At 43.1% G+C, this 26,835-nt stretch overlaps 1 pseudogene; it reads right to left on the bottom strand.

The window, feature by feature from the left end:
• Window positions 1–21,934: 21,934 nt before the first annotated feature.
• LOC127674244 (prohibitin 1-like) lies at window positions 21,935–26,296 on the bottom strand (annotated as a pseudogene).
• Between the last annotated feature and the right edge of the window lie 539 nt (window positions 26,297–26,835).

Here is a 26,835-nt window from a genome sequence, read left to right on the forward strand (position 1 = left end):
ATTTGATCTGTGTAAAGTGCAAACATTGTCTGATTTAAAATGGCAATTCCCACATAGCAAATAGAAATATTGGTCCTACTTTAGAGGTAAGAAAATTAGGCTTCACGATCTGGGATTTAGACCCAAATCCACCTAATCCAGAATCCACACAGCGCAATGAAGAGAGTTAGTACAAAGAGTAAAAATCCTGGTTATTGCGCTAGAAGGTGGTTCATTGGTTAGAGGCTCTTGCTGCTAAACCTGATGACCTGAGTTCAGTCTCCAGGAACTGTATGGTGGAAAGAGAGAAAGGACTCCCACAGACTTCTACCTGCCAGCTACATACATGCTGTGGCATGCACACACACACACACCATACCATACCATACATGCATACCATACCATAAACACATATACATCACAGCACACACAGACACCACATCAGACAGACACACAGACACATACCCCACCACACACACACACAAAGCACACATATCACACCACAGCATATCACACCATACACATGTACAATATACAATGTGTGCACATACAACACATTATACCATACACACACTACAAATACCACATGCACACCACACCACACATACCACACACACATACACTATACCACACACACACCATATATATACATATTATCCCTCACATATTGTACCATATACACATCACTTCTCATATACCACACACACATATGCATACACCACCACCATGTACATATATACTGCTCCCTCACACACCAGACAATACACCCACATATACCACACCACATTATGCACACATACACACCACACCACACACACACACACACACACACACCACATTATGCATACACATACACACATGCACCACACCACATCATGAACACACACATATCACACCACACACACACACCACATTATACACACATATACCACACCACATCATGCACACACATACCACACCACACACACATACACACCACATTATACACACACATATACAACACCACATCATGCACACACATACCACACCACACACGCACCACATTATATACACACATACACCACAACACACATACAACATACCCACACATACCATACACACACACCACATCATACACATACATACCACACCATACAAACATATACGTACACATACAACATCATGCATGCACATATACAACGCACCATATAAACACACTCGCACATCACATTTAGAATTTAAAAAACAAAAAATAAATCCACCACCCAGCGGATGACTTGACTACAGTAATAGATTTATCACTGTGGCCACGTTTCTTCTTGGGTTTTACCTACAGCCTAGGAATTTCTTTCTCTACATAAACACAAATCTTTATATTGTAAATGCTTAAGCTAGGCAAATTTGAAATGATGTCATGGATGTTTCCATACATTTGTTCATATTCCTAAAACTTTCGCTGGTTTCTTTTGCCTCAAAGCACCTATAAATATCTCTGCAGGATGAAGTGTTAAGAGCCTTCCAAGATGCAATGTGCGCTCCGCGTAATTCCAGTACAGATTTAAACTGATTCACCATGGAGATAAATAACCTTTTTAAGGACATGCTGCACACTGGTAAAGTTTACTTAATTTATTTTGACAGCTGTCTCTAATTGCTTAATAGCACAAGTTATATGGATAGTAAAAGGCTTAATAATTTAAGACCTCATTGCTAATTCAGATATTTCAGGCATGTATTTGCCAGGCGTGTGTATGTGTGTGTGTGTGTGTGTGTGTGTGTGTAGTGTGTAGTGTGTAGTGTGGCATGTGTGTGATGACCCCTGGCCCCTACTTGCATGCATACACACGTGCACATGCATATATGCAAACATGCACAAACCCATACAAAATAAATTAAGTGGTTTTGATAAACTATAATTCACACACACACACACACTTGTTTCTCTAGAGAATCCTCACTAGTTCAGGCATATCTGTGAAGATGAAGGCCAAATTGGTGTGACTGATGCTTCTATAAATTAAGGAGCCCGAAAGTCACCGGCACACACTCAGGCTGGAGATAGTGTTGGATACTCTCCACAACCTGTGAAGGAAGCGTTTCTGCTTCCAAATCACTTGTGTGTTGGGGATTTACTCAAAGACACACCAGTTCTCAAATGTGAAGATACTGAGTTATATGAGGAATGTGTAGAAGATTCTTCAGCCAGTAAATATTTCCAATTCTCAGCTGTGAAACAAACAATGAGTCAAAGGTAATTTAGGCTAATGTTAATTTGTGCGCATGGGTCTTTTTGTGGCCCTGTCTTGTTATATGTTGATCTAGCGCCCTCTTGTGCAGTACATTTTAATAACAAAGTTTGAAAATGTATATACTGTGTTTCCATATCCAGGTACTAGGGAACATAATCATTAGATAATATTACTTTATCTTCCATTTTAGTTTCAACATTGTCCAAGCAAAAAGACAAAAGACTGTAGTTTACCAGATCATCTGCTGTGAAGCGGGAGCAAAAGCCACTTTTCAGAATCAAGACAGTTCTCTCTTCAAAAAAAAGTATTTCATTCTTGATATGATAATACAATGAAAACAGCCCCCACCTCCCTTTCCTCCCACCAACCCCTCCCACATGCCCCACCTCACCGATCATCAAGAAAACTTTTTGTATCAGGCGGAGATCATTACAGAAAACCACAACCAATCAAAGCGCAGAGTTGTGGAGCCCAGTCCCGAGGGAGACATCAAGATATTTCTTAAGGAAATATAACTCGCTCTCAAGAGAAAGCGGGAAAGTATTTTTGTAGTGCAAAATAATGGATGAGTTCTGGTGGATTCTTGGAATTTTAGGGCAAAACAAAAATGTGTCACTCCGGTGAGAGGCAAGAAATGGTGGCACTGGTTTCTCCTGTGTGCGGTCACTGCGCATGGCCGGCACCAGGTACATTGTATTGTTAGTGCTTCTTGGGAGCAGAGCACCCGATCTGTGTTTCAATTTCAGGAAATGTGAAAAGTTCGCAAAGAGTGAAAGTGTTGTAATCAAAGGCAGGGTGGGCCCTGCATGTGACACCCTCCTCTGGGGAGTGACTGGGTGCCATGAGGTCTGTGAACTTCCTGATGTCCCAGCTCCCGGCTTTTCTCTCCATTACTAACATGGCTTGAATACCCTGAAGTCCTGACCATGCTCCCAGGAGCTCTAGAGTGCAATCCTCCATTTTGTTTTGTTTTGAGACTTACTATCTAACTAACCCAAGCTATCTTAAACTCTTATCATCCTGCACTAGCTAGAATCACGGGCCACAGCAGCCTGCAGAATATGACCTTAATTGGAGACAGGGTCTTTATGGGTGTAGTTAAGTTAAAAATGAGGTCATTTGGATGGGCTTCGATCCAGTACCATTTCTAAGGGGGGGGGGAGGGTCAGGGAGAGCTGATGTATGAATGCGGCCAAACATGCCTGCAAACCCAGAGCTTGTAGGTGGAAACAGAAAGATCGAGAGTTCAAGGTCAGCCTTCAAGGTCACCTGCATGATATGAGACTCCATCCCCTCTCAGATAGGGTAAATAGGGTACGGGGATGGGATAGCTGTTCTTGGTTGTCAACTTAAGTACACTGGAATTAAGCTCAAGCAACTGGGCAGACTCGTGGGGGACTTTTCTTGATTGGGTCATCTGACCTTAAGTCTGGGCCATACCTTCTGCCGGCAGCCGATCTAAGGGGCCAAGAAGAAGGGAGGAAGCTTTTGCTCTTTGCCCGCTTGCTCTCATGCTCTCTGGCAAGTTCTTCTCTTCACTCCTGTTAGGCCCTACTTCTCTGGAATTCCAACATATACTGAAGAGCACCTGAGACATCCAGCCTGGTGGATTACTGGAATCTTGGACTTTCTCTTTATAGGCAGCTACTGTTGGACTAGCTGGACCACAGCCTGTGAGCCAGTCTAATAAGTCATGTGTGTGGATGCACACGCATGCTCACACAATCACACACACACACACACACACACACTCACCACAAGTTGCTTCTCTAGAGAACCCTTACTGGATGACTGGTACAGAGATGTCTGTGATTGGTGTGATTGATGCTTCTATAAACTAAGGAGCCCCCAAATCACTGGCACAGCCCAGAAGCTGGAAAGAAGCGATGAAGGGTCTCTATGACCTGCAGAAGGAAGAGTTTCTGCCTGCAAAACTGTGAGAAGGTGCCTTTCGCTGTTCCGAGTTCCTCTGTGTGTGACACTAAAGAAGGAAATGGAAATAATGAAGTGTTATTATGAAGGATTTACCAATAAGCTCACTTAGGAAATGCTAAGTTACACAAAAGTAAAATTTAGCTGAAGGAGCTTTGTCTCTGTCAGGCGGCTTAAAGAGCCCAGCCCTGGCTGACAGCCACTGATCAAGCCCTCTCTGATCTGGGAGAGCTTACATTTTGCCAGGCAAGTAGGGTGACCCTGCCCAACAGCTGCCCTGGGAGAGGCAACCAAGGTCGGTCTCCGAGATAATTTCTAAATCTCTCCATTGGTCTAAACAAGCATCCACAGAATTACTGTCTCTGTAATCATGTCTAATTGCTCGAAGTGTAACTTGGGGCTGTGAAGCTACGTTAGGTTGACGTGGATTTCTCTTCAGGTGGGTTCTCTTCCCTGCAGAAGCCTGAACTAGTGGCACACTATTATTTAAGAGGTTTTTTTTTTCTTTTATTAATCTCTAAGTGCTTGGAATGATTTCTCACTGGGAAGGCATAATAACACTCTAACAGCACTTAGTTAAACAAATACATCACTCTGTCTTCAGCAGCACGGTGTTTCCTCACGGCTAGTTAGAGAGGCATAGTTTAGGATGAGGTGGAAATACTGGGGTGTCTTTGAGAAAGACAGAGCTTTTCTTCCGTCTCGGTGTGCCTTGCTTGTAGGACGAGGGTCCCAGAAAACTTGACAATGTCGAAAGCTACCCCAAGCTTGTGGCATCTTAACCCTTGAATTTGAAAAATGAAATTTGTGGCTCTCGGAGGGATAGCGAGTGGGGAGGAGCGCCTGCTGAGAGGGTGGAGAAGTAAGATACCGGTGAGCAGCTGGGCTGGGGGCTTCTTAAAGGACTTGTGGTAGAAACTAGACAGAGGCCTGGGAAAGGAGGTGAGCTGGTCGGTCCAGTTGGCCCAACCACAAGGTGTCTAGGTGCCTTGCTGGGTTTCAGTCACGTCATGCACAGCCTCTGGCAGAGGTGCTCATTTAGGGCTTGACAGAGAAACTGGAACCATAACTGCCCTGACATTCCTGGCCCCCAGCAAGGACGTTCTCAGAACTGTGGCTCTGGGAGCCCTGCCCTTGGGAAAGTAAAGCAATAGTTTCCTCTAATTTTCTAAAGAGGTTAATATTGTATAATAATAAGTCAGTTCATTTTAAGACATCCTTTCAGTGTCTTCCAAATTATGAATATGTGGTTTGTTTGAAACGTAATCTACTTTGAGACTACATTTTTACATCTGGTTATTTTCCCAGGACTCTGAGACCCAGCTGAGCATGGGTGGTGTGGAGATACTGTCTTGCAAAGAGAGTGGGCTCCGGGAAGAAGAGAATCGCAACTCCAATTCTGAGTTCATCTGTTTCATCTGTTCTTCTATTGTCAATTGCTTATTTCTGTAAATGAGATACAAAGTCTCCAGTCTATTTAAACGTCTCAGGCTAGAATGCATCCTGCCTTGTGTGAGTTACTGCAGTATCAGGTGAGATCTCTTTGACAACCTAGAGATGCTAAGAGAGGCCACTGGGGTGGGGCAACATGTTGATCTCTTCATTGCAACCAGAGACCAGTAGTCTCTGGGCTTACTGTGGCCCCCGCACAGATGCCCTGTTTCCCAATAGTCACTTATTAAGTGCCATCACGAGTTCATTGGTGGTCCGTAATTTAGCCAAGTATGAAATGTTGTTAACATGGTGCTGGCTCAATCATAAGATCAGAGATGAGGAGGATACAACTGTCCCAAGACCAGGAGTAACTGGGACCAGTGGGACCCATGCAGACAATTAATTTGGGAGGTGGCTTGTAAGAGAACAACAAAGAGTGAGACTAAACGATTTGCTTAATATTTATAATTACTTTATCAATTTTGAGAATATGACCTTGTAAGTTACTCTTTTTCTGAGATAAATGCTTTTCAAAATCATCACAGCCAAAGAACCAGAATCTTACCCTCACCTAATGTCTGTGCCACCCTCCAAACAGAACCATTGTTCATTGAAACAGTTGATGAATGACTTCATGGATAAACCATCTTAATACACACACCATTTCTTAAATGAATGTAACCTGCTCCCTGTGGACTGAGAATGATGACAATCACTCAAGCCAAATAGCTTTGATCATAGTAGTAACTCTGTATCCAAATAATTGTGCCTACAATTCATTCCTTCTCGCAGCAGAACTGTCAACTCTTACCTTACCTTACTATGAAGGTAAAATCCATTGGTAACATGAGGGACATTGAAGTACAATTGTATTACAATGAACTCCAATGTCTAAAAATCATTCTTATTTTGGGTTTGTACCACAGTAAGAGCCAAGATCTGAAGCTCTACTAGAAACAAAACAAAACAAAACAAACAAACAAAAATACTTTATTTATGTTCATTTAATAACATGTCCATCATTTTTATAATTGGTATAAAATATATATTGCGTGGAATATAATAAGAAAAAAATGATGCTTACTCGGGATGCCCCACCAAATGGGCCCTTTGGGTTGCCTTTTTCAAAAGTGGGTTAAAGCTTTCTCTTTTCTCTATACTCCAAAGCTAAGTGCTAGTTTATTTTATTAAGGACCTCCAACAGTGAACAGTGAAGTCTTTCCCCACCCCCACGCCATTACTTCTCATTCCTTTCACTATGAATGCAAGGGGTTTTAGTTCACAGTCTATGGATCTTAGAAGCAAGGGAAATGATTCAGTCTGTAAAGTGCTTGCCACACAAATACAAGTTATTGAATTCTATTCCCAATACCTCTTAGGGATGGGGAGGCCATATATTTATATATTTATGTAGGGATAAATTATATATATTTATAATTACAATCAGCCAACCTAGTCTACTCCACGGTCTATGAGACCCAAGCCAGTGATGAATCCTACGTCAATAAACAAGTCAAATGACTCCTGGGGAATGACCTCTGACCTCCACTAGCATGCATGCACACATGCACATGCATACACATATGCACATGCACACACATGCATATGCAATTGCATACACACAAACTTGTGCAAACCCATATCAAATAAATTCAGTGGGTTTTAATGAACTACAACCACAGAATAGGAGTGCTTGTCTAACGGGATATTTTTCAAGCTGGCTCCTGATTCCTCTCTATGCAACTCGATTAACTTTTGGATGCCTCCTTTCGGTGCACAAGATCTAGGTGTTCTTCACAAGAAATAGTACAAAAGACAAAAATCCAAATTCTAAGAGAGGAGATTGTTAATGTGGTGGCATTATATCTTAGACATTTTGATTCACAGAATTATAAGAATACATGTATGTGTCATAAAAGGCCATGCGTTCACAGATAACTTCCAACTCACATTGTTACATATTGTTTTTGCGATTTGCATTTACTGCCAAAGATTTCTTCACGTATATCTTTATATTTTTGTTCTGCACTGCTTTCCTTGTTTGAAGATCCTGACTTCGAGCGTGTAAGCTGCTCGGCTAGATCTATTGCTTTCTCTTCTCCACGTAAAATGTGTCTCTATCTTATTTTGCCGACTTTCCTGATGTCTGTGTATATCTTACTATGGTCTCCACGGGTTGATTTAATCCTGGGTTCCTGCGCATTCTACTTTCATCCATACTTTTTCTGTCATTTCTTTTTCCTGATCTTCCCATACAAAGTCATAACTCTCCTTGCCTTCCCAGCTCCACCTCATACTATTTTTTGAAGTTCTGTTTTGAAATCTTTCTTACAGAGATGATTAGAGACTGATTTTATCCTTTTCTTTAAACTTTGCTTTATATTAATTGACAAATAGCAGCTGCACATATTTTGGGGGATATACTGTGATGTTTCAGTACAGAAATATATTTTGTAAATTATTAAGTCAGGGCCAATTAGCATAGCCATTACTTCAATTTTTTTAAAAACTGGGTATTTTAATTTTTTTGAAGATTTATTTATTTTATATATGTGGGTATACTGTATGTCAGACACATGAGAAGAGGGCATCAGATCCCATTACAGATGGTTGTGAGCCACCATGGGGTTGCTGGGATTTGAACTCAGGACCTCTGCAAGAGCAACCAGTGCTCTTAACCGCTGAACCATCTCTCCAGCCCCTACTTCATTTTTTTTTTTATTGAGAACATTTCAAGGCCTCTCCGGTAGCTATTTTTCTGAAGTATGTAATATTCTACTGATAATCATCTCCTTTCTGTTGTGACAAGACCTTCTGTATTTTTCTCTTCATTGTGAGGCGCGGAACCTTTGTAATCACAACTGGTCTTTCTGAAATCTGCCTCTGCTTGATCATTGGATCTACACCCCTGTCTGGTACTTACCTTAAGTCTGACAAGAAGAGACATCCTATAACAGAAGTCCTCACTACATCTTGTATCTGACCCTGGAGTTCGCCTGAGATAGGCTATTAGGCACAATTTGAAATAAAAAATAATAATAAATTAAAAAAATACAACTCCAGGAAACAAAATGGGGGGTGGTGGGGAAGGGGAGGCAAGAACCAGGCTACCAGGCTCAGAAAAGTCTGTCAGGACACTGATAAACAAATCGGTTTTATTTCTGGATAGCTCTGGTAATCACTGAATAAAGAAACTTATTATCAGCTTGGTCTTAAACTAACAAAGAATCTCTCACCCCTGCTTCCTGAGTGCTGGGAGAAGTTTATTTTATAAATTTATATATATTTATATACATTTATCATTCATTCCTTGCATTTTTGCCTACAATTTAAAAAAAACCTTATTTAAAAAAAAAAAAAAACTATATCGAGGCCTAAGGAAATGGTACATCAGTGAAAGAGCTGGCTGTGAAATTCTGACGACCTCACTTTGCATCCCTAAAAAACAACACCAAAGGCAGAGGTAGTAACACACATGTGTGAGATGCCAGCACTTGTGCACAGACATGACAGTCAGAGATGGAAAGTTCTCCAGAGGCGTGTGGGTCAGTGATCCACCCTGGGATCCACCACAGTGAAACAGCAGAAGACTCAGAGTCGGATGACGTGGAAAGCAGGACTGGTATTCAAGGTTGTCTTCTGACCTACACAGTTAGATTGTTACGGGATTCATATGCACACACACAGACATGTGCACATATACACACATGTACACACACGTGTGCCCACACACAGATGCATGCATGCACACAATAAAAACATTTTTATGTTTCCTTAGAATTCATGTCACGATAACGCATGCTGAAGATACTTGGCTTTAAAGTTACTTGGAATTCACCTAGACTTACCCTAACAATTTATGGTCATAACCAGCTTCATTTGTTTCGTTTGGCTTTTATTTCGGCAGCTGACATTTTAATTAAATTGTATTATTTTGTAGACACTGACATGGCAACAGGAGTCAGCGAAAGCCTGTCTTCCACTCATCCCTCCTGTGCCTCACGGTGCCCCAAGAGAGTCACAGCTATCACATCTTCTCTCCTGCCCCACTAGTGCTCGGTGTTGTACGTGTTTCCCCCTTTCCTCCATAAACGACAGCACATTGTGCATTTATTTGTTGTTTGTTTATGGCTACACTCTGTTGCTTTCATCCTGGCCACTTCTCCTTGACAGTTTACCACCTCATCTGCTCCGTTATGACTGCAAAGTGACCTCCACTGAGCTGCCTCGCACAGCCCCTGCTGCATAGCCTCGCTGTGCTTAGGGAGTAGACTTCCAGAACGACAGAATCCAGAAAAATGGATTCTTATCTTGTCTCTTGCAATGGAGGCACAGTGTTCCCTTAGTGCCCTTGAGAGATGAGCTCCAAGACCCCCGAGGCTATGAAAGCCACATTCGCTCAAGTGTCTTATATGAAATGGCATGGTGCTGACGCGTGACTTGTGCACATTATCAACCTTTCTGTACATCACGTCTGCATCACCTGATGCATACTGAGCACAACGTGATGTCAGTAGTTGGTTCACCACACGGTGTTTAGGCACAGTGTCCTAAGACAAACGTCTGCGGGTAGATGTTCTGGATAGATGTAGATTTTTCTCAAATATTTTTTCCTCTGCAGCAGGCTGCACCTGAAGATGCAGAACCTGTGGATATGTCAGCAGAGTGTAGCGTGTATTTCTTTGGTTCGTCTAAATGCTCTGAACAGAAAGCGAGAACTTTCGGAAGGCTCTGCCCAACTCTGCTTTGTACGGTGTTGGCACAGCTGGATGTTTGGCTTTTGATGTGATCAGTTCTACTTCCGGGCAACAAAGTAAACAGTGCCATCTGCTCCCCCGTGGGCAGTGACTGCAGAGAGCCTCCCCCTTGGCAAACCCCAGAACGAATGACGTCTGGGCCCCAGAACTTGATTTTCCAGTCTGCCTACTACTTCTCTGAGTTTCCTGTGATCACTCTAGTAAGTTCTTTCTCCTGCTTGACTATGCTAAGAACTCTGACCTATACATTCTTTTGAAAAGTAATGACTCAACAACACTATAATTAGCGAGTGAGGGAACTCCTGTCCTTAGCTCCTTTATAATAAATTAACTATGACCCGCTCTAGGTCTTTCCTTCTCATTTCTTTTATCCTCATTCTTCTACTTAAGAATGATAAAAAAAGAAAAGAAACGAAAAACCTTGTCTCAAAAAAAAAAGAATGATTAAAAAAAAAAATACACCAGGGGTTTGAATTCCATACTTAGCTTCTGTGTTGTGAGGACGGCTACTGAAGATGTAGAGGAGCTTTGGTCCTCTGCCCACATGCATTAACCAGGTTCCACGTGTCTTCCCTGGTTGGCTGCCAAGGACCTGGTTGGCCGCACGATGGACGGCTCCCAAGAGAGGACTTGTGCAGAAAGGAGTTGTGTTCTTATAAATGATATTTAAAATTTTCAGTCTTTAAAACAAGACTTTTGTGCCCTGAGCTAGATAATTGAGAAATTTGCTTAGCCGATTTCATAATTCGACGCTAAAAGCAAATCTCACACGTGGCGATGATGTGCAGCATAGGAAGCCGAGGAAGGGGTTTGGAGTCTCCTCTCACTTGTAAAGGAGATGGAGCCAGTGTGCTGGTGTGGACTGTCCTTCTTCAGAAATGCAGAAGGTCAGGAGAGAGCTTTGTAACCCGTATGCCCTGGGTCAGAGCAGAGATAATCATCGAGAGATTAAAGAAAGATGACAACATCTCCTGATCCGCCATATTTGCTGTGGTTCACTCGGCCGCTTCCTGGATGGACAGAGCTTTGTGAGACTTCGTCTCTTTGCTATTATCATCAACCCTATTGTGAAAAGTCAGGACCAAGCCTCACCAGCACTGAAAGTGTGTGTGTGCCCAGTTAGGCTTCTGGAACGACCAGTCATAACTCCCCAGACAGCCACCAATGCAGAGCAGTATCTCGGGCAAATTCAGATGCCTCGGGAGGGGCAGAGCACAAGGAACTCCATACCCCACTAGGGACTCTAATAGTCTCTGGTACTGAGGGGGCTTTGGCTCGCCACGACAAGTTCAAGAAGAGAGGGCAATATAAAGTCCCAGGAGACTCGTGGGTACAGGGAGGTCAGTCATTTCTGAACGCCCGTATTAAGCCTGATGTGACATCAGCAAGGATAAAACCCCAGAGCTTTGATTTTCTCCGCCCCCTTTGTTTCTTACATACCGGTGATCTCAGGAGCTTGGTAACAGCTCCACTCTCTACCCACTAGCTAGCTCTGCCCTTGGGGTTAAGAAACCCCCCGATAGGGTCCTCTGATTAATAGCATGAGCCTTAACTCAGAGTTCTCATCTCTCTATTTTTATCATTAATCAAACCATTGTAGAGATCGAACCACTATTTGGAATTTACATTCATGTCCGTAAATAAAACGTGGCTGGAGGCTTGAACTCCTCCTGAGGGATCATAGGTCTCATGAGAGGGGAATCTACCGCCCATGGTGTCATATATTAGATATTGCACAAACAGCTACTCTTGAAGTGTTAAGGTCTAACATTGATGCCTCTCCGCTCTGATCCTCTGTGCTCGGCGTCAAAGGTGGAAAAGTCAAACAGCACTTGATGTTCCAAATCTGTTTGCTTTTCTTTCCCAAGAGAACCACCTTGCGCTTCCTGGAGCCGTTTCACCGTGTAGGACAGTAGACCATAACCCAATCCAACAAAGGTTCCGGGCAAATGACATTCTAGCACTGAAGTGAATAACCGTTAGGGCCAAGCTCTCTGACTTCACCGAGTGGGTCAAAGATTCCAGCCTGCTTGATTCTGGTTCATGTGTCGCCTCACACTTAATGTCAAGACAGACGTGGCTTCAATGATTGATGAAGTGGTGAGGCTTATACAACATTATACAACACATATAAATGAACACAGCATCATGCCAAGCAGGGTGTGGCATGAGTAGATGTGTGGATGAGCCTTACTATCTGATCTTGGGAGTGGATATTTTATTAATTGTTCCTGGATGTGGACCTACCCTTCTCTACTGAAGAAAACAGAAATCACCCAACCTACCACGATTAACACTTTGATACACTCCCTGCTGCTTTCCCTACAGTCCTCATATTTGAACATAATTGGAAATATTAGCACAATAAGACCCGCATGAGAAGTATGTGCATTCTTAATACATTATTCATGGTCTTCATGGCCCAGGAAGAGCTGGCCTAGTTTCTCTCTTCCATAGGGACAGTCTGCACAGCTCGAGTTCAGTTTGACTGTTAGCGACTGTGGCAGGCAGTATTTTTCAGCCTGCCCCCACACAACCGTAATTTAGTGAGAAGGTAGAATTGTCTCTTGGGAACTGATTGGTAGGAAATGAGCCATCTGTTCGGGCAAGCTGATATTCCGGGATGAATCTCAAAGGAGCATGCGACGTGATTCAAGTCAGGAGGATATTCAGGGCACACTTCCTTATACTACTATACTTTGTCCTTTAGTCCAGTAGGAAATGGTACCTTTTCTCACTAAAGAACTTTGAATGAGGATGGACAGTTACAGTGCCAGCCCGATCCAGTAATTCTCAATTTCCACCTGTGCCAGGACCTTTGAGGTTTGGGAAACCACAGAGTCAAGACTTCTTGGGTAGAGAAGATTCGTTGCAGAGGGAGACTTTTAAACTAGCACATGAGGCAATTTGTGACAGGTGAACCACAAGACCAACTCTGAGAAACACTGGTGTGCTGCAGTCACAGCGCTCTGTTCAGTGGGCTTCCCTGAGTGCCAGGACTGAAAGACAGCATCAGCAGTTCAGGAGACAGGAGTATGCAGCACTAACATGCAGGAGACAGGAGTACTCAGCACTGACATTCAGGAGACAGGAGTACCCAGCGCTAACATGCAGGAAACAGGAGTTCCCAGCACTAACATGCAGGAGACAGGAGTTCCCAGCACTAACATGCAGGAGACAGGAGTACCCAGCACTAACATGCAGGAGACAGGAGTACTCAGCGCTAACATGCAGGAGACAGGAGTACTCAGCACTGACATTCAGGAGACAGGAGTACCCAGCGCTAACATGCAGGAGACAGGAGTACCCAGCACTAACATGCAGGAGACAGGAGTACTCAGCACTAACGTGCAGGAGACAGGAGTACCCAGCACTAACATGCAGGAGACAAGAGTTCCCAGCACTAACATGCAGGAGACAGGAGTACCCAGCACTAACATGCAGGAGACAGGAGTACCCAGCACTAACATGCAGGAGACAGGAGTACCCAGCACTAACATGCAGGAGACAGGAGTACCCAGCACTAACACTCAGGAGACAAGAGTACCTAGCACTAACATGCAGGAGACAGGAGTTCCCAGCACTAACATGCAGGAGACAGGAGTACCCAGCACTAACATGCAGGAGACAGGAGTTCCCAGCACTAACATGCAGGAGACAGGAGTACCCAGCACTAACATGCAGGAGACAGGAGTACCCAACGCTAACATGCAGGAGACAGGAGTACCCAGCACTAACATGCAGGAGACAGGAGTTCCCAGCACTAACATGCAGGAGACAGGAGTACCCAGCACTAACAGAGTAATACCAGTTTGTGTTTGTTCAGCACTGAACAGTTTTCACAGTTTCTTCATGTTTTATCTCTGTATCAATTGTGTGCGAGAGGCAAGAGAGGGCCTGACACTTCCATTTCCTGTAAAAAGAGAAAGAAGGGGCAAAGGGGAGGGAAAGAGAGAGGGAGAGAGGGAGGGAAGGAGACAGGGAGGGAGGGGGAAAGAGGGAGGAAAGGAGACAGGAAGGGAGGGAAGGAGGGAAGGAGAGAGGGAGGGAAGGAGGGGGAGAGTGCTAAGTTCCTCAAGTTGCTATGTCTGCTAGATGACAAATATGGACTGCACACCAGACTTTTGGAGGCTTCTTCTGGAAGCTATTACAAGTACACAAATCTCCTGAGAAACGTTGGTTTAAAGCTATACTCGGGGAACATTTATTGCTGTTTCTATCACACAGAAAAATTGGGGATAGTATATATGCCCATCCATAGGGTCCTGATCAAAGAAAAATAGAGAAATTATTGTTCACTTGGAAGTTCTGAAAGGTCATTTTTTGCACCAAGAGATTTTTAATGAAAGACTGGCATGGGAGACAGGGAGGGGAGGGGAGGAGCAGCACGAATAGGAGAGGGGATGTAGGCTACTCTTATTTGGCATTTTCTTTGGTATTGTTCTGAATAAATACCTTGGAACCAAGGCCCTTCAGTAGACCTTTTACTGGGTTATAAATAGAATGCAAAGTTGAGAAGATGCTGTCTCTAAGTCAAATTCTGTGTGAATGTGAGACATATCTGATATTGGAAAGGAAAGGAAACCCTCGCTGCTTTTGTGAGTATCCCAGTTCTGCCTTATCTGTAATTGTTCTGTTTATTATATTCCATTTTATGTATTAATCTGACAATAATATAGCAAAATTATTAGTTTATATGAGCCAAATATAAAATGAAGCCTAGTTTTAAAAAGTTTTTTATACTTGTTGAGGTACATACATTTAGATAAAAGTTTTTTGTTTTTTTTTTTGTTTTGTTTTTGTTTTTTTGTCTTGTAGGAGTTGAGGCTCCAAGTCTTGAACCAGAAATCAGAGCAGAAGAAAGAAACCATTAACTGACCGCTACCGTAAATCACGGTGCTGAATCGTATTATTTACTGTATAATTTTTCAAAATTGAGTAACATTCAACTTTCAGCCAATCACTGTGTACCTACCCTGGGTAAGCCCTGGAGGTACAAAGATATCGAAATGAGGTCTCCAGCCACGGGGAGCTGGAAGACTTACCCTTAACTTTTCAAACTGCAATCAATTCTGCTCAGAGTAAAACACTTGTAGGAGCCCGCCTCAACCTGTGGGCCTGCATTTGAAAAAGAGGCTCTGAGATGAGGAGGCTGCTGTCTGTAGAGGCCCATTCTTCGTCGTCGTCATCATCATCATCATCACCATCACCACCATCACCATCACTTATTTTGGGGACAGGGTCTCAGTTGTCCCAGGCTTGTCTTAATCTCACTGTGCAGCTAAGAATGACCTTGAGTCACATGTATGCACCATCTGTTGTGGCGGCAGCACTGCAAGTTGGGAGTGGTACTATGTGCCTGTCAGTCCAGAACATCAGAGGCAGATGAATCAGGAGTTCAAAGCTAGCCTCAACCAATTGTGAGTCTGAGGTTAGCCTAGGCTTTATGAGATCCTGTCTCAGAAAACGTGAACAGGCACACACACACACACACACACACACACACACACACAAACTAGAGAGAGATTTTTCTCTGTAAGTGATTGTCATTACTGACGTTTTTGAGAGGGCATAGATTGCCTGCCTTCATGTATTTAATGGGAATGACCCTGGAGGAAAATGTCATCCAATTTCACATTGGTGACCATTTCGTAATCATAGATTCTGCTTAGGAAGCTTAGGGAGGAGAGTCCTTGGGGGTGGGGGGGTGTGGCCCTGCCGCTGAGGGGGCAGTTTCAGGGGCTCCTGACCCACCAACAGCATCTGTGGTCACCAGCAAATCAAACTTGTCCTAGAAGTTTGTTCTTGTCAAATGCAGATGTGGCAATATTTACACCGCAAATATTTTTTAAGCACCTGCACTGCCCAAAAGCTCCGTGTGAGAACACGGTTGCGTACTTCAGTCATCCTTTCGGACAATTCTGATGCGTTCATGGGTTTACAACACTCTGGCTTAAGTCAAACATGGGCTGCGCTCGGGCTCTGTCCCCAGAAGACTTATTTTTGTCTCATGTGGAAGGTCAAACACAGTGTGCATTGCACACTTCTCTGGGCAGTTCTTACACACAGGCAAAGGAGGGATCCTGCGGTCTGACCATGGAAGGTGTGGCATGTGGTTTGGATAAGCATTTCCAGTATTATGAAGGGGAATTATTCTACTCACGCTGACATGTTTATGGCTCCCGGCATGCATGCTATACCAGGGCAGTCGCTTCACGTCAATCAGTAGGGTATTTTGGATACAGGTTCCAGCCCATGTGCTGCCATTACTTTACTGGGTAATGGGAGGACTTTAGATTTATTTTTTGTTAGTCTCTCCGTTAGAGTTGTGAGGGTTTTTTTTTTTTTTAATAAAACACCATCTCTGTGTGATTCTTATGAAACTAGAGGAGAGAAAATCCACTCTGGGGTGGCGTCTTTTAACTGCCAATTGCTGTCCGGAGTGGAGACAGATCAATTGTTGTTACTCATCAGCCACTCTGCTAACAGTTTCTTTTGAGACACATTTATTTCACAACAAGTAGAGAAATCTTTGCTCTGAACAGTCTCTAGGCTCAGGATTCACACGAGCAACAGGTTTTGCAAGTCATTGCGTTCTGGAATAGCTGCGTGGAGCCACTGCCTTGCCTTGTGAGCAAGCACACACACACACACACACACACACACACACACAGAACTTTAAAATAACAATCATCTTTTCATTGAGCATTTATCACAGAGCGGACATATTAACCAGCATATCCTTCACAACAATCAGGTTACTGTAGCTCCCCTCTCTTCATATGTAACTGTCTCCTGAGTTACAACATCTCACATTCAAATTCTGACCTTGCACTATATCATAAAGCCCTCAATCCAGCAATGATGCCCAGAGTCCTGAGATTAATACTCTACTTGAGCAGATTGCTATGTATGGGTGAAGACTCATCCTTCCTGGCAAAACTTCCTATTCTTGCAACTGAGCAAAACCTTTCTCCTGTCTCTATTTCTGGATCCAGTGAAAGCAGCGCCCATTTTAAGCTGGCAATTTACTCTTATTGAGCAGCTGTTGTATAAGAAGCCTGTAGAATGCGTTGGTGCCTGTAAATGTGATATATTACTGGAGTCAAGTTACACGGAACAGAATGTTGGTTTCAGGGCTCTGCGCACCCTGTGGCAAGTTGAAGGAAAAGTTAATCGTATGTTTAAAGCTACCCATTGTGGCCTGATGAATGTGCTATAGCTTCAAATATATCTACAAGTGACTTTTACTCTATACTGATTTAGGAATTACCACTTACGAATGGTAATTTGCAAACTTTCAATTTCAGAATATTTAATTACACAGGTCCTTTTTGTCATCACAGGAAAGATACAGGAAGTAATTAAGTGACAGTTCCTGGGGTAATAAAAGTATCAGGAAAAGTGATAACGTAATTTGGATCCTTCTATCTTTTTTCCCTCCCTCCTTCCTTCCTTCTCTCTTCCTCTTTCTTTCCCTCTCCCTCCTCCCTTCCTTCTTCTCCTGAGATAAAAACCTTTCTGTGAAGTCCTGGCTGGCCTAGAACTTGCTATGTAGACCAGGCTTGTCTCAAACTCGAGAGAGAGCTTCCTGTCTCTGCTTCTCAAGTGCTGAGATTAAAGGCGTGCACCATCACATCCAGCCTGTGACCCTTCTGACTTACACACGGGAAGCACCAAATGCTTAGGAAAGGGCTACGTAATCATTGTTAGGGATGTTGCTTTTCGTCCACAGATAAATATTTATTTTTTTAACCTCAAAATTAAATTAATCTTCAGAAAATTAATCCATTCAATATTGCTTAAGTTACTAAATTATTTTTGATAGAAGTGTAAAGGGCATGCTTAAATCAAACTGTTATTGTATCAACTATCAAGGTCATCTCTTTATGTATTGGACTTTGTAGTTTTGAGAAATAGAGTGAAGAATTAAGTTACCTGTAAAGTCTAACTATATATGTACACCGTTGCTTATGAAAAGTAAAACTAGACATCATTCAAACCAATGTATAGCCAATTATTTTTAAATATATTATTAGTTGAAACTAATTTTTTCACCCTCTTTCCTCCCTAAAACCTCTTCCTTGTCCCTTTCTCAAGTTGATAGCCTCTTTTCTTTGATTATTATTGTTATACACACACACACATGCATGTATGTGAATGTACAAATAAATATAAATTCAACTTGCTGAGTTGGTTTTTGTTGCTTGTGTGTGTGTGTGTGTGTGTATGTATGTGTGTGTGTGTGTGTGGTTTCAGGAATGACCACTGCCTTGGAGAACCAATAACAGAGCTCACCTGTGGGAGAGACTAATTTTCCTTCTCACAGCGGGCAATGGTTGCCTGTCTAGGAGTGGGACGCTTCCACACTAACCATCAATGTCGCCATTATTCTGGTCTTTCTTATGCAGCCATTTCGAGGAGACACTCACAGAAGAATTGGCGGTCCTTTGGCTCTTACGGTCTTTCTGCCTCCATGGCCACAATGTCCCCTGAGCCACAGATGAAGGAGCTGTGGTGAAGATGTATCTGCTGGGACAGGGCTCCTCATCTGGTGATGGCAGTCACATCCATTGTGGTTTTCCGTGATGGTCTCTCTTTGTTTCTTTGATGAGGGATGCTGTCCACAATCAACATGGGCTGTGAGTTTGGAAGTAGGCTTGTGGGATTGTTGATGGCAGAAAGGGTTCAATCATATTATAGAGCATAACACAAGCGTCTTTGTGCAAGTGTTTGTCTTTTGCAGAACTTCTAACGCAAGAAACATTTAGAAAACAATTATAAAAGGCAAGACACAAAATTGTTTATGAAGAAAAATGTGTAAATGCATAAAATAGTAGAAAGTAAAATGCAATCATTGGGAGCTAGGGCTGTGATTAATCAACATTTTCACAAGGAGCATATAAGTATTTTAAAAAGAATAAAATATTATTCCAATTTAAATATTATAGAATAAATACTATTGATATTATTAATATTATACAATGTACAAATATTATTTAAATTCATTATATGTTTATTTCTTTTCTCCGTGAGTTGAAGCTAAGAAAAACTTGAGGCTACTTTTGGGCAAAATATAAATATAAATGAAAATACAAGTATAAAAATATAAATACAAAATAATCAGAACAAGTTTAAAGCTCAAAGTGGAAGAAAAGTCAAACTCATAAGGAAGCTAATAAATCATCCAAAAATACCCTGGAGTAAACTGAGCATTACAGTGAATATCTCCAGTCAACCTCTTTAGAAGCGTTCATTATGATAGGCTGTTTCCATCTCTGTGCCTGACCACCAGTGGCTCATGGAAAGGAAGACTTACTTTGGCTCACTGTCTCAGAGGGTTCCATCCGTGGTCAGCTGGCTTGTATAGCTTAGGGTTGAGGTAGTGAGGTAGAGCCTCATGCTGTCAGGGCTCAGAGGGAGAACAAGGACCAACTAAAGTCAGTCAGCAAGCCCGGACAGATACAAGGACAGGGGTGGGACATGGCTGTGCTTTGAAGACATGGCCATTGGGAACTATTTTTGTCAGCCATTCCACACTCTCTGGTTCTCACCATTTCCCAACGGAACGAAACTGTCAGCGATAGCGAATCATTCCACTGGATAGACATATCCATTGAGTAGTCAGTCTCCTGACCCAAATGCGTTTCAGTGACTACATTTGCCCTCCAGAGACCAAGCTCTACATATAAGAGCCTTTCGGGGAGCATTTCATATCCAGGTCATAATGTAGCTATTTGAGTGGAAAGGTTTTTTTTAAATGATGTAGTCATTTATACATTATTTAATATCATACGTAATTACATAATGTAATGACCATACATCAGTAACGTTAATAATCATTCTTTGGAAGTTTGGTCTTGCAAGATACTGCTTTTAAAGTCTTCTTGTTCTCACACTGAAAACGGAGCAGAAGGTTCGTGTTACAAAGCATCTTCTCAGTAATATTCATTAGAGAAATGAGCAAATGAGTCTGAGGCGGTACCCCAGGCTATAACGGTGGGCCGCTTTCTACCTCATCGCTGGCACACCGCATGCATCTTAACGCTTAGAGATCGCTGTTTTATCATCAAACTTGATATTTTCCAGCATATTTTCCTAATATTTATTCATAATTTTCTCTAAGCATTCTCTCAGAGGATAGCCCCGTTGCGAGTAAAACCACAACAAGAGTCCATTGTTGTTGCAGAAATATTTTTTAAAAAAGATCCCCGGTACATTCCTGCGCTAGTGCCGGCAAGGCGATGTGGATCCACAGCCCTCACACAGGGCCACAGGGCTCCTTCCTGCCAGCCGGCCAATGGACCCGCGAACTCTCCGCGGGTTAGCCCCACGCTCTCGTGATCTGCTGGCCTGCCCACTTTCCGGCCCCCGCTCGGCCAACTCTCCTGCAGTGTACATATGACCTCGGTAATAGTCTCACATAGTCGGGATGTGGATAAAGTCTCCACATTGCTGCTTCTTGAATCCATACAAACTAAACAAGTTTCATGATACCGAGAAATTATTCAGGGATAGCAGTCTCCCTTGAATGGAGAGTCTGTGGGTCATTTTAGCTTTTTGTCATAAACCACAGCTACGTTAAACAGAAAGACAGAGAGCTGTATCATCAATTCTGCATCTAACAATAGACACAGGTATGAAATGTCTTTTACGAAAGGACAGTCCAGCCAAATACCATAAAATCAGCAAAACAGTGGGCTTAATGCTTTTCACTTTGCAGATCTTGTACACGAAACTAGGTATTTCTCAATGAAAGCGTGGGACTACTACAGACTTGCTTTTGATGACTGTCTAAGGGTCAACTTGTACCTCTTGTGGTTATATGTGTACCGACAACAGAACAGGACAAGATGTGTTCAAAATATCCAGTAAAATACAGTTGAACTAAAACAGACTAAAAATAAGTCTGTTTAGTACGTATTCATCTGTTAAAATTAGGTGTAGGAGAGTTAGCCGGTATTGTTGATATCAAATGATGCTCATAATTTGAAGAACATTTTAATATCACAAACACCAATCAAACCCCAGAGGCTGCAATCACATTTGTTAATGTTTTTCAAGATGAGCAAAAACCACTGTTTACTTGTAGTGCTAGGTAATCCCTTATCGACACGACTGGTAGCCCGTGGAATGTTTAAGGAAGGGATGGGCCTGGGAGTGAGGGAAGGAAGACCTCACCAAGATTGGGTGGCCATTCGATCCTTTGTGTCCATTCGGTCCTTTGTGGCCAAGTAGACGTGAAAAGGTTAAGCTTGGACGGAGGGCTTAAATGGTCACCTCCATCTTCCTCAGATTTTGACTTTGGCTGACAACTATGTTGGTTTTCCCAGCTTGTAGTTGGAGGACGCAAAATGGCAATGGTGACTGTATTTCTTTCTTTTTCTCTTTCTCTTTCTTTCTTTCTTTCTTTCTTTCTTTCTTTCTTTCTTTCTTTCTTTCTTTCTTTCTTTCTTTCCTTTCTTTCTTTCTTTCTTTCTTTCTTTCTTTCTTTCTTTCTTTCTTTCTTTCTTTCTTTCTTTCTTTCTTTCTTTCTTTCTTTCTTTCTTTCTTCCTGAAGTGATTTTACCTTTATTTCCTTCACTTTAAGCCAATCATTAAATTTCACAGTGATTTCTGGGGCGGGGGCAGAAGGAAGACGTCATTCAGAATGATGGAGGCCGTGGCCCAACTGATTGGCCGGCCTCCCTGGGGAAGCTGGAGGAGCACTGACTGCCCCGCTGGGAGGAGGGTGGTGTTGGAGAGCGAGCCGGAGAGCTGGTAGCAATGTCCTCGCAGCTTCTAGCTTTCGCAGCTCAATCAGGCCATTGCCTGCTGTGGCCAGCGAGTGGGCGCTCAGCTCAGCGGCCTTGCAGTCACCCTCCAGTCACCCTCCGCAGAGATGACGGCCGCCTTCTGCTGCTGCTCAGCCTTTTCCACCACAAACCTGGCTCTCTCTGCTTCCTGCTGAGCCACCTGATGGCTTCTACTGCCCCTTGAACTCCTTCACGAAAGTCAGATGTGTCAGGGACGCGCGCTTGTCACCCAAATGTCACTGTTCGCTCTGTGAAGTCATCGCTCAGCTGCCTGGAGACCAGCTCGGTAATCTGCTCTCCAGCATCGACTTGAGGATCTCTGCGGTCATGGGCAGCACCCACCGTCATAGTCCTCGCCATTGCTGGCGTAGATACAAGGAAGCTGGCTGGCCACCGGCCGGAAGAGGATGCGTAGTGTGATGGTGACGTTCTGCAAGTCTTCACTACCAGTGATGAGCGGCTTCTGTACCCAAGGGATGAGAAAGTGAGTCCCTTTCCCTACCACAATGTCCTGTACGCCACAGAATCGGTCAAAGATGACAGCTCCGTGTCCAGCATCCACACTATATAAAGTAGAATTCACCATGCCTCCTGCAACTGCTAACGCCAGACCGAACTTTCCGACGGACTCAAGCTCTTTGGTAGCTGTGACTCCTTCTGTTGCTTTCACACCTGCTTTCACTCTGACGCCCACATGAATTCCCCAGGCCCGCAAACTCGACTGTATGTCTTGATAGCTCCGCTTACGTTTATGTAAGCTCAAAGAAATTTAATAAATTGTTTTATTTTTTAAAACACAACCAAGTGCCAACATCAGTTCACCTCTATCGAGTTTATTTTTTTGAAAAAGGGGATTTATTTCATTAAAACCTAAAATTCTATCTTGCCATCCCTTATCTACCCGCCAAGAAAGATTCTCAGTCACGCAGCTTCTGTTGGCTGTCCTGGTTCCTATCCAAAGCTTGATCCAGGCCAGCTGTCACTGAGAGTGGTCCCCTGTCTCGTTGTTGGTCCACACTGGTTGCTATTGAGGGGTCAGGATCAATGTTAGAATTATTTTGTCATCTTCATCTGTTGCCAACCTGAGCTGGGAAGAAATCTTTCTGCCTTTCATGGGTGCCCAAGTGCTGTCCCTGCCTTGTTTCTGGGATTTTTTTACCCCCCTCTTTCTTGGGAAGAGAAAAGAGAACTGACTGTCTAAGAAACACGTCCTCAACATCTCCATCCCAGGCTGCAGAGCCCTATCTCCTGGTCTCCATATCTGAGAGGAATTTGTGAGGCTTTATTTTCTTGAAAAGAAATTATTTTCTTTTTCCATTTGTGAACTTATTATTATTAATTTTTTTTGGTCTGGACTCAGGTTCCTTAACTTCACCTACATATTCCCTAAATCCATTCTCCCCTCCAGAGTTTTAGGAAATGAACACCAGAAAGATTTTAAAAACATGTCAAGTTCTCTAAGCAGCCATCTCCCTCTGGTACTGACTGTGTGAGGAAATAAAAAGAGAAAAATAAACACAGCAATTCAAAATGTGGCCCTCCCTTACTGGTACACAGCGTTGTGGAGATTTTCAGACTTGCTTTTGGTCTATGAGAAGAGTTGGAAGTGGTGAACTTCAATCCAGATGCCCCGTACTGTCCAAAGGTGATGTTTTCAAGGGTTTGCTGAAGAGATGTCGCACGCGTAGGTTATTTTAAGCGACCTTTAGTCTTTCCCTGTGTCCCCAGCAGAACACTCATGTCTGTCATCCTGCTAAAACACGGAGCTACTTGAACCAATAATGATTTACTCATGAATGACTGAATGCTAATTAACTGTAAGTTGTTTCACGTTGATTGATACACATCACAGTCAGCCCTTGGGATGGCTAGAATTATACCCAAGTCTGACTAGAAGCAATATTTTTCCATCTTTATTAGCAATTAAACAGTTGGTAGCAAAAAAAAAAAATCTGGCTGTTAGACATTTAGAAGGTGCAGAAATAGTGACCTGTACTTGACATGACCACCATCCTTTGGGGCCAGAAGCTGTCAGTCAGTGTGACATCAACCACTGTGGTCCATAACCATGGTATGAATGTGACAAAATTTTACATCAAACTGACAGATAAGGCACAGACACTAAGACTTAACACTTCCTCTGGGACACGAGGATGACACTGTAAGGGGCCTTCCTGGCAGGGTTAATCTTTAGTCAGTCTCTGTTTGTTCTATGCTCCTTTCTCGCCTGCCGCCAAGAGATGAAACAAAGAAGTGCAGTCAAGGAATGATGGGAATCCGCCCAGTCACCTACCCCTCTTTAAGAATCTCTGAGTAAAAGTCACCCGTGGGACAAGCTGGGGTCGATGGCCTCATTCTCTGGGCGGTGGGCGATGTCCACTTACAAGAACGTCATCCTTTTACATCTCTTGGGGCAAAACTCACACTTCTGAAACAATTGTCACCGGAACAGGGTCTCAGTCTTGTGACCCATGTGTCATGCCTAAATGATCCTCAGGTCACACCTCCAACACCTCAACTCCAACATCTCAGGACATACGTGGGGCACCTGATTGTACCCTAGGTCAGAAGTGAAGCCTATGAAACCTATAGACATATATTCCATATATACCTCTGTTTGGGACAGATTAACTTAAATGGTTAAACTTATATATTTATATCATTATGCCCCCACTGTACCTACTATGTAGGTACACTATACACAGGAATATGGTGTGGCTACACCTGACGGCTACAATGGGGTGTTACAGACATGGGGAAATGCATAGGCAAACAAGACATTTATTTTTCACACAAGGTTTTCTGTCTCCCTGCACCGCAGTGGATCACATGGAACTCATTGTGTTGGTGCCTTCTAGAAGGCTGTACCGGAAGATGTCCTCTTAGCCAGCTCAAGTCTTCCACACAACCAGTGGATTCCCTGTTACATTGTATCATATAAGAACCATTTCCAAGGAGCCCATCTTGGTGGGGAGCCACATTTATTTTATTCTGATCCAAGGGGAGACCTCTAGATACGTTAGTGCAAATAGAAGCCCTGGCCACACACATACAAGTATGTTTCTGTTAAGTCAAAAGACCATTTGTGATGGTTTGAATACGCTTGGCCCAGGGAGTGGCACTATTAGGAGGTTGGTTCCTTGTTGGCAGAAGTGTGTCATTGTGAGGGTGGGCTTTGAGACCCTTCTTCTAGCTGCCTGGAAACTAGTCTTCTCCTGTTTGCCTTCTGGACAAGATGTCAGAACTCTCAGCTCCTCCTGCACCATGCCTGCCTGGATGCTGCCATGCTTCCTGCCTTGATGATAATGGACTGAACTTCTTAAGCTGGTCCCAATTAAACGTTGTCCTTTATAAGAATTGCCTTGATTGGGGCTGGAGAGATGGCTTAGCGGTTAAGAGCACTGACTGCTCTTCCAAAGGTCCTAAGTTCAAATCCCAGCAACCACATGATGGCTAACAACCATCTGTAATGAGATCAGATGCCCTCCTCTGGGGTGTCTGAAGATAGCTACAGTGTACTTACATATAATAAATAAATAAAATCTTTAAAAAAAAAAAAAGAAAAAAAATTGCCTTGATCATGGTGTATTTTTACAACAATGAAAACCTAACTGAAACTACTGTGTCTTTTTAAGGCAGTGCTAGAAGATCAAATGACTAGCTCTACTGTGTGCCCTGTGTTTTAACACTCAATGCTGCTTACTGTGTGTATGTTGTTGACAAGACAAAGGCAATGATTGCTAAACCATTTAAGTGTATGTGGTCCAAAAACTCAAGTCCCTGCCTTGAAATCCGTGCCAGGCCCATCAAACCTAGCACTTGTGTCATTTCAGAAGTAAGCGGGTGTTACTACTGTCTATACTGTTATCGTATAATAGCTCGATGCTTGCCTCTCTCTCTCTCTCTCCCTCTCTCTCTCTCTCTCTCCCTCTCTCTCTCTCTCTCTCTCTCTCCTCTCTTTCTCTCTCTCTTTCTCTTTCTGTCTCTTTTATACACACACACACACACACACACATTGAATAGTCACAAAGCACTCATAGAAGAACCTTAGAAGGCAAAAAAATCTATATACACAAATTTAGATTATTTAAGAGATATGAAACAGGGTGGGATATAGGAAGCTGGCCTTCAAGGTTTGACACGTTTGTTACCATTTCAGTGCAAAAGCCATCGCAATAACCAAGACACCATGGCCCATAGGCACGTACATAAACAAAACTGTACATGTGTAAATGATAAGATCTGGACACTGTGATGATTAACATCTGTTCCTCAGAAGAGGTGTGGCCTCCTTGGAAACAAATGACTCTGGGGGAGATCACAAACCACCTCTCCAAGCTACCTACTGCTGTGCAGCAAACAGACACACAAAACCAACCAAGGGATGGTGTGCTTTGGTGGAGTGGTAACCTAATAGCACACTGCTCTGTAAGGAACCTATGAAAAGCTCACTCCCCGGGCAGGCTGGATGTGCTGGAGTCATTCAGTGACCTGTGGGCACCCTCCCATTCAGAAGACGCATGTCTTATGTCTCGGTGCTTATGTCTCCCTAGGAATCTAGTCCTACATTTACATTTACATAGCAGAAATCTATGAAGACTATTTCGCCTAGTTAAGAGGATGTCAGAAGTATACTACTATAGCATCGTTTTGCTTACATTTGCTGTGATGGTGTCTACTATATTCAAAATGTGTGCCCATAGCTGCTAC

This window comes from Apodemus sylvaticus, chromosome 23 (assembly GCF_947179515.1).
Source record: "Apodemus sylvaticus chromosome 23, mApoSyl1.1, whole genome shotgun sequence".
NCBI lineage: Eukaryota > Metazoa > Chordata > Mammalia > Rodentia > Muridae > Apodemus > Apodemus sylvaticus.